This window comes from Ranitomeya imitator, chromosome 2 (assembly GCF_032444005.1).
Source record: "Ranitomeya imitator isolate aRanImi1 chromosome 2, aRanImi1.pri, whole genome shotgun sequence".
In the NCBI taxonomy this organism is placed as follows: domain Eukaryota; kingdom Metazoa; phylum Chordata; class Amphibia; order Anura; family Dendrobatidae; genus Ranitomeya; species Ranitomeya imitator.
In genome coordinates, this window is record NC_091283.1 from 625,105,907 (window position 1) to 625,122,878 (window position 16,972).

Sequence of the window (16,972 nt, forward strand, 5' to 3'; positions counted from 1 at the left end):
GCCGGCGAGGGAACGAGCTGGGTGAGTATTTTCTGAACAGTGGGGGGGCGCACAGGGGGTGGGGGGCGGGTGGAAGATAGATCTTTATTTTAAACACTATTATTCATATCTTCCCTGCAGCAAACGCTGCTGCAGGGAAGATATGAATTGCAGCTTCAGCACCAGATGCTGGTACGTGTGGTACCCAGCACGGTGCGTGTGGCACCCAGTGGGCACACGGGCGGCACACGTGTGCCGCACGTGTGCCACACTGATGTGCCACGTGAGGACACAGACACACGGACACGGATAACTCCAGTACTGTTTTTATACGGTACTGGAATTATCTGGACGTGTGAAACCGGCCTTAGTGGTAAATTTAGGTCAATAAATTCTGTGTTTATTTGTGATAAAAACGGAAATTTGGCGAAAATTTAGCAATTTTAACATTTTGAATTTTTATTCTGTTAAACCAGAGAGTTATGTGACACAAAATAGTTAATAAATAACATTTCCCACACATCTACTTTACATCAGCACAATTTTGGAAACAAAATTTTTTTTTGCTAGGAATTTATAAGGGTTAAAATTTGACCAGCGATTTCTCATTTTTACAACGAAATTTACAAAACCATTTTTTTTAGGGACCACCTCACATTTGAAGTCAGTTTGAGGTGTCTATATGGCTGAAAATACCCAAAAGTGACACCATTCTAAAAACTGCACCCCTCAAGGTGCACAAAACCACATTCAAGAAGTTTATTAACCCTTCAGGTGCTTCACAGCAGCAGAAGCAACATGGAAGGAAAAAATGAACATTTAACTTTTTAGTCACAAAAATGATCTTTTAGCAACAATTTTTTTTATTTTCCCAATGGTAAAAGGAGAAACTGAACCACGAATGTTGTTGTCCAATTTGTCCTGAGTACGCTGATACCTCATATGTGGGGGTAAACCACTGTTTGGGCGCACGGCAGGGCTTGGAAGGGAAGGAGCGCCATTTGACTTTTTGAATGAAAAATTGGCTGCACTCTTTAGCGGACACCATGTCACGTTTGGAGAGCCCCCGTGTGCCTAAAAATTGGAGCTCCCCCACAAGTGACCCCATTTTGGAAAATAGATGCCCCAAGGAACTTATCTAGATGCATAGTGAGCACTTTAAATCCCCAGGTGCTTCACAAATTGATCCGTAAAAATGAAAAAGTACTTTTTTTTCACAAAAAAATTTTTTACCCTCAATTTTTTCATTTTCACATGGGCAACAGGATAAAATGGATCCCAAAATTTGTTAGGCAATTTCTCCTGAGTACACAGATACCTCACATGTGGGGGTAAACCACTGTTTGGGCACATGGTAAGGCTCGGAAGGGAAGGCGTGCCATTTGACTTTTTGAATGGAAAATAAGCCCCAATTGTTAGCGGACACCATGTCGCGTTTGGAGAGCCCCTGTGTGCCTAAACATTGGAGATCCCCCACAAATGACCCCATTTTGGAAACTAGACCCCCAAAAGAACTAATCTAGATGTGTGGTGAGCACTTTCAACCCCCAAGTGCTTCACAGAAGTTTATAACGCAGAGCCGTGAAAATAATAAATACGTTTTCTTTCCTCAAAAATAATTTTTTAGCCCAGAATTTTATATTTTCTCAAGGGTAACAGGAGAAATTGGACCCCAGTAATTGTTGCGCAGTTTCTCCGGAGTATGCTGGTACCCCATATGTGGGGGTAAACCACTGTTTGGGCACACGTCGGGGCTCGGAAGTGAGGGAGCACCATTTGACTTTTTGAATACAAGATTGGCTGGAATCAATGGTGGCGCCATGTTGCGTTTGGAGACCCCCTGATGTGCCTAAACAGTGGAAACCCCTCAATTCTAACTCCAACACACCCCTAACCCTTATCCCAACTGTAACCGTAACCCTAATCACAACCCTAACGCCAACACACCCCTATCCACAACCCTAACCCCAACACACCCCTAACCCTAACCACAACCCTAATTCCAACCCAACCCTAAGGCTATGTGCCAACGTTGTGGATTCCTGTGAGATTTTTCAGCACCATTTTTGAAAAATCCGTGGGTAAAAGGCACTGCGTTTTACCTGCGGATTTACCGCGGATTGCCAGTGTTTTTTTGTGCGGATTTCACCTGCGGATTCCTATTGAGGAACAGGTGTAAAACGCTGCGGAATCCACACAAAGAATTGACATGCTGTGGAAAATACAACACAGCGTTTCCGCGCGGTATTTTCCGCACCATGGGCACAGCGGATTTGGTTTTCCATATGTTTACATGGTACTGTAAACCTGATGGAACACTGCTGCGGATCCGCAGCCAAATCCGCACCGTGTGCACATAGCCTAATTCTAAAGGTATGTGCACACTCTGCAGAAAACGCTGCGGATCCGCAGCAGTTTCCCACGAGTTTACAGTTCAATGTAAACCTATGGGAAACAAAAATCGCTGAATCGATTGCATGGGAAACAAAAATCGCAGAAAAACTGCACGGAAACGCAGCGGTTTACATTCCGCAGCATGTCACTTCTTTCTGCAGATTCCGCAGCGGTTTTACAACTGCTCCAATAGAAAATCGCAGTTGTAAAACCACAGTGAAATGCGCAGAAAAACCGCTGTAAATCCGCGATAAATCCACAGCGGTTTAGCACTGCGGATTTATCAAATCCGCTGCGGAAAAATCCGCAGCAGACCAGAATACGTGTGCACATACCCTAACCCTAGTTCTAACTCCAAACTTAGTGGAAAAAAAAAATATTTATTTTATTATTGTCCCTACCTATGGGGGTGACAAGGGGGGGGTCATTTACTGTTTTTTTTTTTTATTTATTTTGATCACTGTGATAGGTTTTATCACAGTGATCAAAATTCACTTTGGAACGAATCTGCCGGCCGGCAGATTCGGCGGGCGCACTGCGCATGCGCCTGCCATTTTGGAAGATGGCGGCGCCCAGGAAAGAAGATGGACGGACCCCGGGAGGCTAGATAAGTATAAGGGGGAGATCAGAGCACGGGGGGGTGGATCAGAGCATGGGGGTGGATCAGAACACGGGGGGGTGGATCGGAGCACGGGGGGTGGATCGTAGTGCAGGGGGGTTGGATTGAAGCACGGGGGGTGGGATTGGAGCATGGGGGAGTGGACAGGAGGACGGGGAGTGGAGCACAGGATGGAGGGGAGCAGACCACAGATCGGAGGCCTGGGGGGGCGATCGGTGGGGTGGGGGGGCACATCAGTGTTTCCAGCCATGGCCGATGATAGTTTTTTAGGTGAAATATTACAAATCGCTCTGATTGGCTGTTGAAAGTGAAACTGCCAATCAGAGCGATCGTAGCCATGGGGGGGTGAAGCCACCCCCCCTGGGCTAAAGTACAACTCCTCCTGTCCCTGCAGGCCGGGTGAAATTGGAGTTAACCCTTTCACACGATCTGCAGGGACGCGATCTTTCTGTGACACAGCATATGCCTCACAGGTCGTATGGGCACCGACTTTCATGACGCATACGCTGTGTCACAGGTCGGGAAGGGGTTAAAGAGCCATAGTTATATTTTTACCGTCTACATAGCCATATGTGAACTTGTTTTTTGTGGGACGAGTTTTGATTGACATCATTCATTTTACCATATTATGAACTTAGAAATGGGGAAAAAAAATATTGAGAAGAAATGATGAATAAAACACAACTCTATCAGTTTCTGGGGTCAATTCTGATGACATTATGTGGCCACATAATTCTGCAGGTCGCTACCATTATTGCGCTGCCATGCATGCATAGTTTTGTCTTTTACTATTTCAGCGGCTTCAAAATATTCTGAACTTTGTACAAAAAAAAAATGCAATTTGTTGTAAGCTGCCATTTTTAAAAACTGTCTGAGGGCTTCAATTTCGCATGCTGAGCTATAGATTTTATTGGTATAATTTCAGGCTGCATACTAGGTTTTTTTATTGCTTTTTTGGTGAATGCACCTGTACAGGTTACTGTTTTATATTTTAATAGACTTTTATCGACGTGGTGATACCAAATATGTAGATTTATTTTTTTACATTTATATATTTCTCTAGTCACCTTCCACGACGGCATATGGAGGTTGTCTCTTTGCCCTAATGGGGAACAGGAAACACAGAGAGGTTTAAAAGGACCTCCCACTTCCCACCTGCCAGTGTCTTTCCTGTTCCCCATGGGACAGGGAGAGGTGTCCATGTGCTGTCGTGGCCGGCGACTGCAGTACCTTTGCCTGTTTAAGCCGGGCAGCTGGCGGTCGCTTTCAGCCTCCTCCGTATGCTGCTCCCGTCGCCCTGCGTGCAGGTGCCTCGGTACCCCCTCCCGGCCTTCCCGCGCCCCCACAAGGGCAAAGCAGGCCTGGGATCCCCGTCCAGGCTCCTCCTGGAGCTGCCCGGCGTTTCTCCCCTTCCATGTGATCGGCTCGGCGTTCCGGAAGTGATGTCAGCGGCTCTCGCGCGTCACTTCCGGTTTCTTCATATCTCCCTGAAGCCGGTACTTCCGGGTTCGCTGGCCGGCGTGTCGGGCCTGGAGCTCCCTCACATGGATCCTGGAGGGGGAGGGGGAAGCCTGATTGCTGGAGGCAGGTGCTAAGGACGGCGTCCATATAATCCTGCTGAACCACCACTGAGGTAAGGCTATTTCCCCAGTATGGATGGTTCCTTGTGCCCTGCGTCTGCGGAGCCCAGCGCTACCCCTGCTACAGTGAGTGTTTGCAGGGATAGGATCCGGGAGGTAGTACCTATAGGGGGTTTGGTGTCCTCACTCCTCTCTCCCTTTCCGTTTCAGGGAGAAAAGTCTGCCCCTAAAGCCGCTATTAAAAAGAAGTGCCCGGTCTGTTCTACTAAATTTCCTCTTAACTGGGATAAAAAGCTCTGCCAGCCATGTACTGACAGGATTGTAAAAGCTGAGCAACCATCTCTGCTGGATGAAATTCGCTCCTTAGTAAAACAGGAAGTGCAATCTTCGTTAGCAGCTTTTACTCCTCCACCTCCGCCACCGCCACCACATTCCCCAGCTAAAAAGAGAAAAATTCAGGTGGTTGAATCAGACTCTGATTCAGACCTCTCCCATACTTCATCTATGGGCTGGGAAGATCCTGTATCACCTAAAGCTGAGGTCAGGAAATACCTCTTTTCCTCAGATTACATTGAGGATCTAGTATCTGCTGTCCGTAATACTATGGGCCTAGAAGAGGAATATGAACCACATTCCGTACAGGATCAGATGTTTGGTGGGCTCAGATCGGAGAAGAGAGTGGGGTTCCCAGTGCACGCTAACATTGTTAGTATAATTGATCAAGAATGGGAACAGCCTGAGAAACGCCTCAGTACCCCTTCAGAAATGAAGCATAGATTTCCTCTAGAGGGTGAAATGATCAAATTGGACATTCCTAAGGTTGACGTGCAGGTGGCTAGAGTCGCCAAAAGAACAGCACTCCCTTTTGAGGATTCTTCACAATTAAAGGATCCTATGGACAGAAAGATTGAAAGCCTCCTAAAAAAATCTTGGGAAACTTCTACGTCTGTCCTTAAGGCCAATGTCGCTTCCACTTGTGTTGCCAGGGCCCTCTCCTGCTGGTTAGAAAAATTAGAGTCTCATATATCTCAGGGTACCCCAAGAGGTGAAATATTAGATTCACTTCCCATCCTGCATAGAGCCTCTGGGTTTCTGGCTGACGCTTCTCTAGAATCTGTTAGAGTGGCCGCCAGATCTCTTGTACTCTCCAACTCTGCTAGAAGAGCCCTCTGGCTTAAAATATGGAGCGGTGATATCACCTCAAAGGCCATGTTGTGTGCTATACCCTTTAAGGGAGATTATGTTTTCGGTCTGGCCTTAGATGATATTCTTGACAAGGCTACTAACAAGAAAAAGGCACTCCCGGAGCAAAAACAACCGAGGAAACGTTTTTTTCGTGCCCCACAGTCTCAGCCCCCTCAAGCAAGAGGGAAAGGCAAAACCGGCAGGTGGAGTTACGCAAAGGGTAGAAGGAAAAATATTTTTGTCCCCCAGCAGCAGCAGCAACAGTCCCAACAGGACAAGCAATGACTCCGACGCGGTAGGGGGGAGACTCTCAAAATATGTGGGTCAGTGGGAAAATATCACCAGTTCCCACTGGGTCCTCAATGTCATGAAGGAGGGCCTATTGATAGTTAATTTCTTCCCCCCCCTCAGGGTCTAAAAGTTACTACCCTTCTGACTTCAAGAGATCACAGTTTGTTGACATTGGGTCTCAGGGATCTTATGAAATCAAATGTGATCTCCCCAGTTCCACATCTGGAACAGGGAAAAGGACATTATTCCCGGCTGTTCTTAGTACCCAAACCCTCAGGGGATGTACGAATTATTATAAACCTAAAAGGTCTAAACCAACATGTGAAATATCGCAAGTTCAAGATGGAGTCTGTAAGATCTGCAATTCCTCTGATAGGACATCACTCCTTTATGGCAACCATCGACCTAAAGGATGCATATTTTCACATTCCTATCCACCCGAGACACAGAAAATATCTCAGGTTTGCGATACAGGGGAGTCATCGAGTGGAGCACTATCAGTTTGGAGTCCTTCCCTTCGGCATTTCCTCAGCACCAAGAGTATTCTCCAAAATCATGGCAGAGGCAGTGTCATTTATCCGAAGTCAAGGTGTCTGTATAGTGCCCTACCTGGACGATCTCCTGATAGTAGCCCCCACCGAGATGACCCTGATGTCCCATGTGTCAACCACTTTGGAGATATTGAAGTCTCTGGGTTGGATTCTAAATATCAAGAAATCTCAGCTTCAACCCTCAAAAACCAGGAAGTTCTTGGGTGTGGTTTTGGACTCAGCAAAACAGATGTCCTTTCTCCCAGACGATCACAGGCTACCATTAGTAGCAAAAGTCAGAAGATTCAAGGAGATGAGATTTCCTACTCTTCGAGAAGGAATGTCTCTCTTAGGCTCCATGACAGCCTGCATACAATCAGTGGCTTGGGCTCAAGCTCACTCAAGAACTCTCCAAACCCACATTCTAGACAGGTGGGATGGCCGACCTGGCACTCTAACAAAAAGGTTTCACACACCCGGTCGAGTGAAAGCATCCTTAACATGGTGGATGAATTCCAGAAACCTCCTGAAGGGTGTGAGCTGGATTCAGCTTCCGCTAACCACAATCAAGACAGATGCCAGCAGGAGGGGCTGGGGAGCCATAATAAATCATGTTCCTTACCAAGGTCTTTGAAACCAGTCAATCAGCGAGCAGTTGTCAAATTTCAGAGAGCTCAAAGCTGTGGAAGAGGCCCTGTTGGCAGCAAGCCGTCAGATTTCTGGTCAACATGCCCAGATCTATTCAGACAATATGACCACGGTGGCTCACATCAAGCACCAGGGCAGTACAAAATTCCTCAGTTTGAAAAAGATCTCCGCTCGAATTTTTTATTGGGCCGAAAAACACCTACTGTCCCTGACGGCAATTCACCTAAAAGGGACTGCAAATATTCAAGCAGACTACCTGAGTCTGGAGCCTGGATATTCAAACATTCAATATGTTAGTACAAAAGTGGGGTCTTCCAGAGGTCGACCTCTTTGCCTCTCACCAGAACGCAAAAGTCAAAACCTTTTTTCCTTGAACCCAAGAGGCAATCCCAGAGGAGTGGATGCCCTAGTCCAAGATTGGCACTTCCAGCTTGCCTATGCATTTCCGCCAATCCCAATCCTTGCAAAGGTTCTACGGAAGATACGAATAGAAGGGACTCCAACTATCCTGATAGCTCCTTTTTGGCCCAAAAGAAGTTGGTTCAACTTGATCATCCAACTACAAGTGGATGGACCTGTAATGTTACCTCTAAAAAACAATCTCCTCTCTCTCAGGGTCCCATTCTCCATGCAGACCCTCAGAAATGGAACTTAGCGGCGTGGTTACTGAAGCCCAAGTTTTGAAAGCAAAAGGACTATCAGACCCTGTCATAGCTACTCTCCAAAAATCGAGAAAGCCAGTAATCAACGCCATCTACAACAAAACCTGGAAAAAGTTTTTGTCGTTTTGTTTGCCTAACCTTCCAGACCCTCTCAAACCCAATATACCTAACATTTTAGATTTTTTACAAAAAGGCTTGGAAATGGGTCTTAGACCCAGTACTCTCAAGGTCCAGGTCTCTGCACTTAGCTCCTTTTTTGATCAAGATCTAGCAGGTCATCGCTGGATCAAAAGGTTCTTAACATCAGCAACTAGGATGAATCCTAGAAAACAGATCATAGTTCCCCCATGGGATCTTAATGTGGTGCTCCAAGGTCTTACAGGCCCGCCTTTTGAACCTTTGTCCTCCTGCTCTCTTCAAAATCTTGCCTATAAAACTGTGTTTTTGGTAGCCATAACTTCGGCTAGAAGAGTGGGTGAACTGCAAGCCTTATCTATAAGAGAGCCGTATCTTCTAGTGAGAGATGACTCAATAGTACTTCGGCTAGATCCTTCTTTTCTTCCGAAGGTAGTCTCTGATTTTCATCGTTCCCAAGAGATTGTTCTACCGACCTTTTGCCATAATCCTGCAAACTTGGAAGAAAGAAGATTCAACACTCTGGATGTCCGACGTATTCTGCTGCAATACTTAGATCAAACCCGTGCTCTCAGAATCGATCATAACCTCTTTGTCCATCTCTCAGGGCAAAATAAGGGGAAAAAAGTAGCTAAAAGTGCCATTGCTATGTGGATTAAAAAAGCCATAACGGAAGCCTACGTTGCTCAAAACAAAATTCCTCCAGTAGGGATCAAGGCCCATTCAACAAGATCGACGTCAGTTTCCTGGGCAGAAAGAGCAGGTGCATCTCCGGAGCAGATCTGCATGGCAGCAACGTGGTCTTCACTTCATACCTACTCTAGGCATTATAGATTAGATGTATTGTCCAATAATTACTTAGTCTTCGGCTGTAAAGTCCTCCAGGCCGTTGTCCCTCCCTAGTGCTTAATTAGTTGGTATTCCTCCATATGCCGTCGTGGAAGGTGACTAGAGAAAATAGAATTATTCTTACCGTTAATTCGGTTTCTAGGAACCTTCCACGACGGCACTAATTTCCCACCCGATACATATTCCTGGACTAGTTCTGGGATTCAGAAGGTAAACCGGTGCTATGGTTTCAGTTGTAAGTCACTGGCAGGTGGGAGGTGGGAGGTCCTTTTAAACCTCTCTGTTTCCTGTTCCCCATTAGGGCAAAGAGACAACCTCCATATGCCGTCGAGGAAGGTTCCTAGAAACCGAATTAACGGTAAGAATAATTCTATTTTTTTACTGGGGAAATGAAGGAGCGATTATTGTTGTTTTTAAATATGTATTTTTTTACCTTTCACTATTTTAAGTCCCCATTGAAGACATCAATCTGAAAAAGCTTGATCGCTTGTTTTATATACTGGAATACCATGGTACTGCAGTACTGTCAATCACGAGTAGTGGTCATAAATGCAGTACTGCCAATCGCTAACAGCAGTACTGCCAATCGCTAACAGCAGTCATGTCAGTCACTGACAGCAGTACTGTAAGGCTATGTGCACACATCAGGATTTCTAGCAGAAATTTTCCTGACAAAAATCAGACATTTCTGCCAGAAACGCATGCGTTTTTTTCGCGTTTTTCATGCATTTGACACGTTTTTTGTGCGTTTTTTCCCAAATGCATAGAATTGCGGGAAAAATGTGGAAAATCCGCAAAATTAATGAACATGCTGCTTTTTTTACCGCGATGCGTTTTTTTTGCAGGAAAAAAACGCACCATGTGCATAAAACATGCAGAATGCATGATAAATGATAGGATGCATAATGAATGCATTTTAAATGAGTTTTTATAGCGTTTTTATCGTGAAAAAACGTGAAAAAACCTGAACGTGTGCACATACCCTAAATCTTTGGTAGCAGTCATAAATGCAGCTTTCAGTGATTGACAGTATCATGAAAGGGATTTATAGCAGAGTTTGGAGCTCAGCTGGTCTCAGCGTTTTGTGGAGCGGGCACCAGCTTCATCTATGACATAAAGGTAAATCACGGAGCCTCTAGTAGTTAATCTAGAGTAGAGAATATTAATAACATTTGTGTTTCAATTACTCAGTTGTGTTAATATGACTAAAAATTGCCCAAAAATTGCCAAAAGTGTTTTTGAGGAGTTTTGAGTTACAGAGGAAGAATTTAGTGCGTTTCTGGTCTAAAAACTCCTCAAAACACAGTATGATCAGTGTTTTTTGAGATGGAAAAGTCCAGTAATTTCAAAAGAAATCCGTATCAGAAATCCTTGCAGATTGTTAATGTAATTTTCAGTTCTTTTTTTAAGATAACAGTTTTTACAGCTTTTTTTTGTTGCCCTTTGGCTTAATTGACAATATTACAGTAAATTCCACTAGGAACACACAACTTTTTTTAAACGCAATATGCTTTTTGCAACCACATTATAAAAAACTTGCTGCATGAACAAAGTCTCTCAAAATCCACCAAAAGCTTATTCAAAGAGTGTATGAGGCAATCACAATTAAAAAAAAAACAAACAAAAAAACACTGTATGAACAAACACCGAGGGTCATTTTCCTATTGAAATTAGTGCTGATTTCATGTGGCTTTATTTATTTAAATGGGATATTCGAGTTTGCGCAGCACAGATAAAAATTAATTCCTTTAGGCCCTCAGAGCACTTATTATATCCCCTGCATTGTGCAGTTAATGCACGCCAAGTCCAGGTGTACACAGACAAAATGAAGGCATACATTTCTGAGGTAATTTTATGAGGCTAAACCATTTATGCCAATGCAAATTGTGTTTTTCCTTGGTTTTGTAAGAAAATGTATTGGTCCCAGTTTAGTATGATGATAAAGTCCCATGGCAACACAAGCCTCATTCATACATAAATAATAACACTACAAGGCTTTTATTGGAAAAATAAGGCCGTGATGTTTATTTTTGGGTAACTCAGTAATAAATAACAATACATTACCAAATAAATTAATCAGATATATGACCAAACACTCCAAAATCCAATAAACCATCCACCCAGAGACTGGGCGATTTTGCCACAAGCCTCGACTCAGAGAGTTGAGGCCCCCCCCCAAACCTCACAGCCATTTTTCCACTATGCTCTGCAGATCCAAATTAAAAATGTCAAGACCAATGCTAGATAAATGAACCATATCCTGCCGGTAGAGTCCAGGTACAAAACCTTCAAGATCGACGTGCCTATAAGAAAAACTGTTAACCATCGGAAGGAATTTTTCAATGCTTTTATTCACCCTTTTGCGTATTTTATCCAGAAATCCGGATTCAGGTGAATTCCAAGCCAGCCTAGGGATGATCTCGGAAAATACAAAACCCGGATAAGGAAAAGATTGCCTGATACTAACCATATCGAAGAACACACGAGCTAAAATGAACAATTTTATTGAAGACAAAAATCTAAAAGAGTATATAAATACAACAACAGTACAGACAACAGTAAAACAGATGCAATGAAAAAGGCAACACTAGTGTAACGCACAAGCAAAAATGGTCAGGTAAACCATACAGAAAGTACATATAAGTACATGCCTATAAATGGCCAAAGTAGGTGAGCTTAATTACTCCACATGCATAAATATCCAATTGAATGATTGTGCTAATAGCTAATAAAGCATAGGAGCAGCCACACCAACAATAGAAGGCTCTATGGCGTACCACATCGATAAGGAGGTTCAGGGTATAAACATGCAAACAGTTACTTTAATACAATCCTAGTACTGTAAGGAAACCCATACCGCCTATTGGGAATAGTATGTGCCGATTTTTGGGGACATCCCGGAAATATCTAGTAGATGAGGCCAAAAATAAATCCTTAATGGTAGCAAAGGATAGAGGTGGATAGTAAGAAATATAACTGAAAAACAATGAACCAACCTGCTGCTTGTGCGTGGAAAGAGGGGCCCCGACGCGCGTTTCGCATACGTTGCTTCCTCGGGGGGCGCTAGTGAAGGGTAACATGGGGGGTCTTTTTATATTAGACTGCAGATTGCTGAGCGGTAATGGCGGCGCTTACCCCGGCATAGCGATGGCTGGAAGCGGCGGAGTCGGCGTCCCACGTCACACCGCCGAGCCCCGCACTGACGCGTCAGTGGGAGGGGCCAGCCGTGCGACGCTGAAAGGACGCGTATCCACGGCAACCAGGCCACACCAGCCGTGAGAAGCGCACACCGCTCGGGAAGCCCCAGGAGGCAGGCAGATACAGACGGCTGATGTAAACAAGAAGCAGACAGGGGGAGTGCACATACCTGACCGGCCAGTGGAGTGACGTGATGAAAGAGAAAGTGAAAGTGAAGGAGTGCACGCTAGACGACCAGGAGCAGGCTGAAAAGGTAAACAAGAAACGTGTCAGAGTGCCTGAAAACACAGATGGTGATCACATGGAGAACCATAGACACAGACAATGTGTGTATTACTGCACACAGCAATTACTATAATATTTATAAGAAGAGCCAGCCATAAGCAATGCTAAACAGGGTGAACTAACACATACTTTAAATAATGTGTAATCACACAATAAAGTCGAAATCTGAGATACGTGTGTAGGAAAGAAAGGATTAATGTGTGAGATATTGGTACATAAGTGATACCATCACGAAGAGCAGAAAAATAACGGAGCATATGTATGAATACATACACTCAGTTGAGAGTGCAACAAAGGTAATAATAATAAACACAGATGGTGATCACATGAATAACCATAGACACAGACACTGTGTGTATTGCTGCACACAGCAATCACTAAAATGTATAAGAAGAGCCAGCCATAAGCAATGCTAAACAGAGGAAACTAACACATAAAATAATGTGTAATCACACAATAACATCGAAATCTGAGATATGTGTGTAGGAAAGAAAGAATTATGCCTCTATCCTTTGCTACCATTAAGGATTTATTTTTGGCCTCATCTACTAGATATTTCCGGGATGTCCCCAAAAATCGGCACATACTATTCCCAATAGGCGGTATGGGTTTCCTTACAGTACTAGGATTGTATTAAAGTAACTGTTTGCATGTTTATACCCTGAACCTCCTTATCGATGTGGTACGCCATAGAGCCTTCTATTGTTGGTGTGGCTGCTCCTATGCTTTATTAGCTATTAGCACAATCATTCAATTGGATATTTATGCATGTGGAGTAATTAAGCTCACCTACTTTGGCCATTTATAGGCATGTACTTATATGTACTTTCTGTATGGTTTACCTGACCATTTTTGCTTGTGCGTGGCACTAGTGTTGCCTTTCCTTTTTCATTGCATCTGTTTTACTGTTGTCTGTACTGTTGTTGTATTTATATACTCTTTTAGATTTTTGTCTTCAATAAAATTGTTCATTTTAGCTCGTGTGTCCATCCTTTATTGGGTTTCTTATATATATATTATGGCGGAGTATTGACTTTGTTTGCCCTCCCTATAGGTTTACTAACCATATCGGTTCGCATATTAGCGAGCAAATCCAAGGTTCTCAATTTTCCGAGATCATTACCCCCTAAGTGAAAAACGACCAAATCAGGAAATGGAAACAAATTAAAACAATACTAAAACTCTAAAACCAAGTTATACCATCTCAGTCCGTGAACACCATGCCAAAATATTTGGACCAAAGAGAGGTCGAAGGACAGATTCTCTGTATAGGACCGTTGAGAAGCTCGCTTCTGAGCCCAGAAAACAAGAGTGACCGATAATCCAAACTATGGTTGGACCTGAAAATAAATCAACAGTTAATAATCGTATAGGTCATGTCTCACATATAACTTAAACCTCCCTGATTCCCATCTGCCAATTTGTTTAATCTGAGAGTCCCATAAGCCAGCCCTAGAGGCCTCGGTGGCGGCACCAATCCTAAACGAATGAGAGGATATTTTGAGATGTTCTTTGCCGAGGACTCTCAAACAGCTTTTCAAAATGAAATTAAACTGAAAGACCGTGGCTGGGGAACCGTCCTTATGCATAAACAGAGGTCCTTCCGATGTTGATCTGGCATGTAACCAACGACTAACTGCCAAGACTGGGCAGATGGAAGGATCAGGGAAGGAAACTATTTTAAAACTGGTTCCCCTTGCTAATCAATCCTTTAATAACTAAAGATGTGAAAAATTTTAAACCAGAAAATGCGTCAGCCACTCTTGGGTTGAAAGAATGAACATTACAAAAATTAAGCCAAGCGATCCATGCGGCCAAGTAGCTGGCCCATGATCTATCAGAAAGAGATTTTTTGATAAAATGAGGGATCAGATCGAAATCACATCCCAGATTGCATGGGGGCAAGGAGTCTCGTCCGGATCCTCCTCTGGTACCTGTAATCGAAAAAGTGACCAATAACGCTCACACAAAGCATCGGTTGCAGCAAAATGACTGCTTCTACCAGAATTGGCTTTCAGCCAAATGTTATGTTTAAGACACACCAGAACCAGTTGTCTCAAAATACTCGCAGCCCATTTGTTTTTGGAGGACAATGTGTTAATGGAAAGATTCACTTCTGGGTTAAGAGATAAAATGATAATCCTAGAGTTTTTAATAAGTGAACCCCATGTAGCGATACCCAAAAAAATAGAAAAAAGCTCCAAAACCACCAGGTTGCTGGTAACACCACCAGCAACCCAAGAATCAGGCCAAAGTTGCATGATCCAATGCGAGGAAAATAAGATGGCAAAACCAGGGTAACTCCGAATAGAGACAGCAAAAGGAATAGAATCCGAAGAAGCGAAAGGGGTTTGCCAACAGCATTTACCGTTATAATTCGAAATGAAAGACAGCCAAATTCTGGCATCTTTCTTCAATTCAGAACTGATTCTGATGTGGGAGTTGGGACATGAAAAGCCCTTCGTGGCCTCATAAAGGCGACGAGAAAATGCCCGGCCAATAGGAATAATTCTTAAAGCAAAATTCAGAAGACCCAATAAAGACTGTAATTCTTTCAAGGTGGATTTTGGTTTGGAGAGAAAATTGATCAAGGCAGAACGCAGCTTAGCAACTTTCTCATCCGGGAGTCTACATTCCATAGAAGAAGAGTCCAAAGTAATGCCTAGAAATTCAATTGACCTAGAGGGAAAAAACGTTTTTTTTGTGCGCAATGGGAACACCAAAAAGAATTCAACGTAAGAAAGCACTCTGAAGAAGATTAAGGACCAACAAACAAAAAGTCATCCAAATAGTGCAATATACCTGCTTCAGGAGAATTTGTTTCCAACACCCAATGTAAAAACGAGGAAAAGCTTTCAAAATAAAAGCAGGACAGTGAGAAGCCCATGGGAAGGCATTTATCAAAGTAAAAGCAATCAAGGAAATGAAAACCCAAAGAAGAAAATCGGTAAGGATGCACAGGAAGAATCCGAAAGGCAGATTTAATATCGGATTTTGCCATTAAAGCGTCCTGACTGAACTGCCTCAAAATATCCACAGCCCTATCAAAGGAAGAATAGGAAACTGAACAGGTTGAACTATCAACCTCATCATTTAGCGAAGACCCAACGGGAAAAGATAAATGGCGAATAAGCTGAAAAGAACCCGGGTCTTTTTTAGGGACAACGCCTAAAGGAGAAATTCTAAAATTAGGAAACGGGGGGGGGGGGGGGGGGGGGATGAGAAAGGACCAGCTATCCTACCAAGTTTCAATTGGCTCAATAATTTCTCTCAAACTACATCTGGATAAGAAACTGAGCGTAAATTCTTAATGATTTGGCAACCCGACCCCTTAAAAGGAGGAATGAAAAAAACAGAAAAAAATCCGTTAAACAGCAAACTACTGATCATTTGATCTGGGTAATGATTTAGCCATGAAACCATTCTTTCCACCTTCACCGGGGTCTGTGCTCTTTCCATTAGCATCCTTTGAAAGGGACTGAGCTGATTGTTTCTTGAAACACTTAAGGTACCTTCACACTAAACGATATCGCTAGCGATCCGTGACGTTGCAGCGTCCTCGCTAGCGATATCGTTTAGTTTGACACACAGCAGCGATCAGAATCCTGCTGTGATGTCGCTGGTCGGGGCTAGAGGGCCAGACCTTTCTTTGGTCGCTGGCTCTCCCGCTGACATCGCTGAATCGGCGTGTGTGACACCGATTCAGCGATGTCTTCGCTGGTAACCAGGGTAAACATCGGGTTACTAAGCGCAGGGCCGCGCTTAGTAACCTGATGTTTACCCTGGTTACCAGCGTAAAAGTGAAAAAAACAAACAGTACATACTTACCTACCGCTGTCTGTCCCCGGCGCTGTGCTCTGCACTCCTCCTGTACTGGCTGTGAGCGTCGGTCAGCCGGAAAGCAGAGCGGTGACGTCACCGCTCTGCTTTCCGGCCGCTGTCTTCACAGCCAGTACAGGAGGAGTGCAGAGAAGCAGAGCGCCGGGGACAGACAGCGGTAGGTAAGTATGTACTGGTTTTTTTTTTTTTCACTTTTATGCTGGTAACCAGGGTAAACATCGGGTTACTAAGCGCGGCCCTGCGCTTAGTAACCCGATGTTTACCCTGGTTACCGGGGACCTCGGGATCGTTGGTCGCTGGAGAGCTGTCTGTGTGACAGCTCTCCAGCGACCAAACAGCGACGCTGCAGCGATCCGGATCGTTGTCGGTATCGCTGCAGCGTCGCTTAATGTGAAGGGGCCTTTAAATGCGGGGTGAGAATTCCCACAAAAGGAGCAGTCATGACAGAATCGACAATTAGAGCTCCATTTACAATTGGATTCATTAAAGGCAAAACAAAAGCCTTTCTTAGAGAGAGGGGTAGTAGATGATCTACCAGAAAAATGTCTTTGAGGAAGCATTAGATTCAACCATAAGCCGACATCTTTACTACCCCAATGAACCTCGGGGTGCACCACTAGCTTTTGGCGGAAAGCTTCATCATAATGAAGCCAAGCGACTCCGCCAAAATTGTGGTACGCTTCAAGAATGATATCAATGTGCTGGAACAGCTTGCTACACAGATGCGGGGATTTCTCGCAAAAGCCTGGATCCAATTATTGAAAGATTTAAATGTAC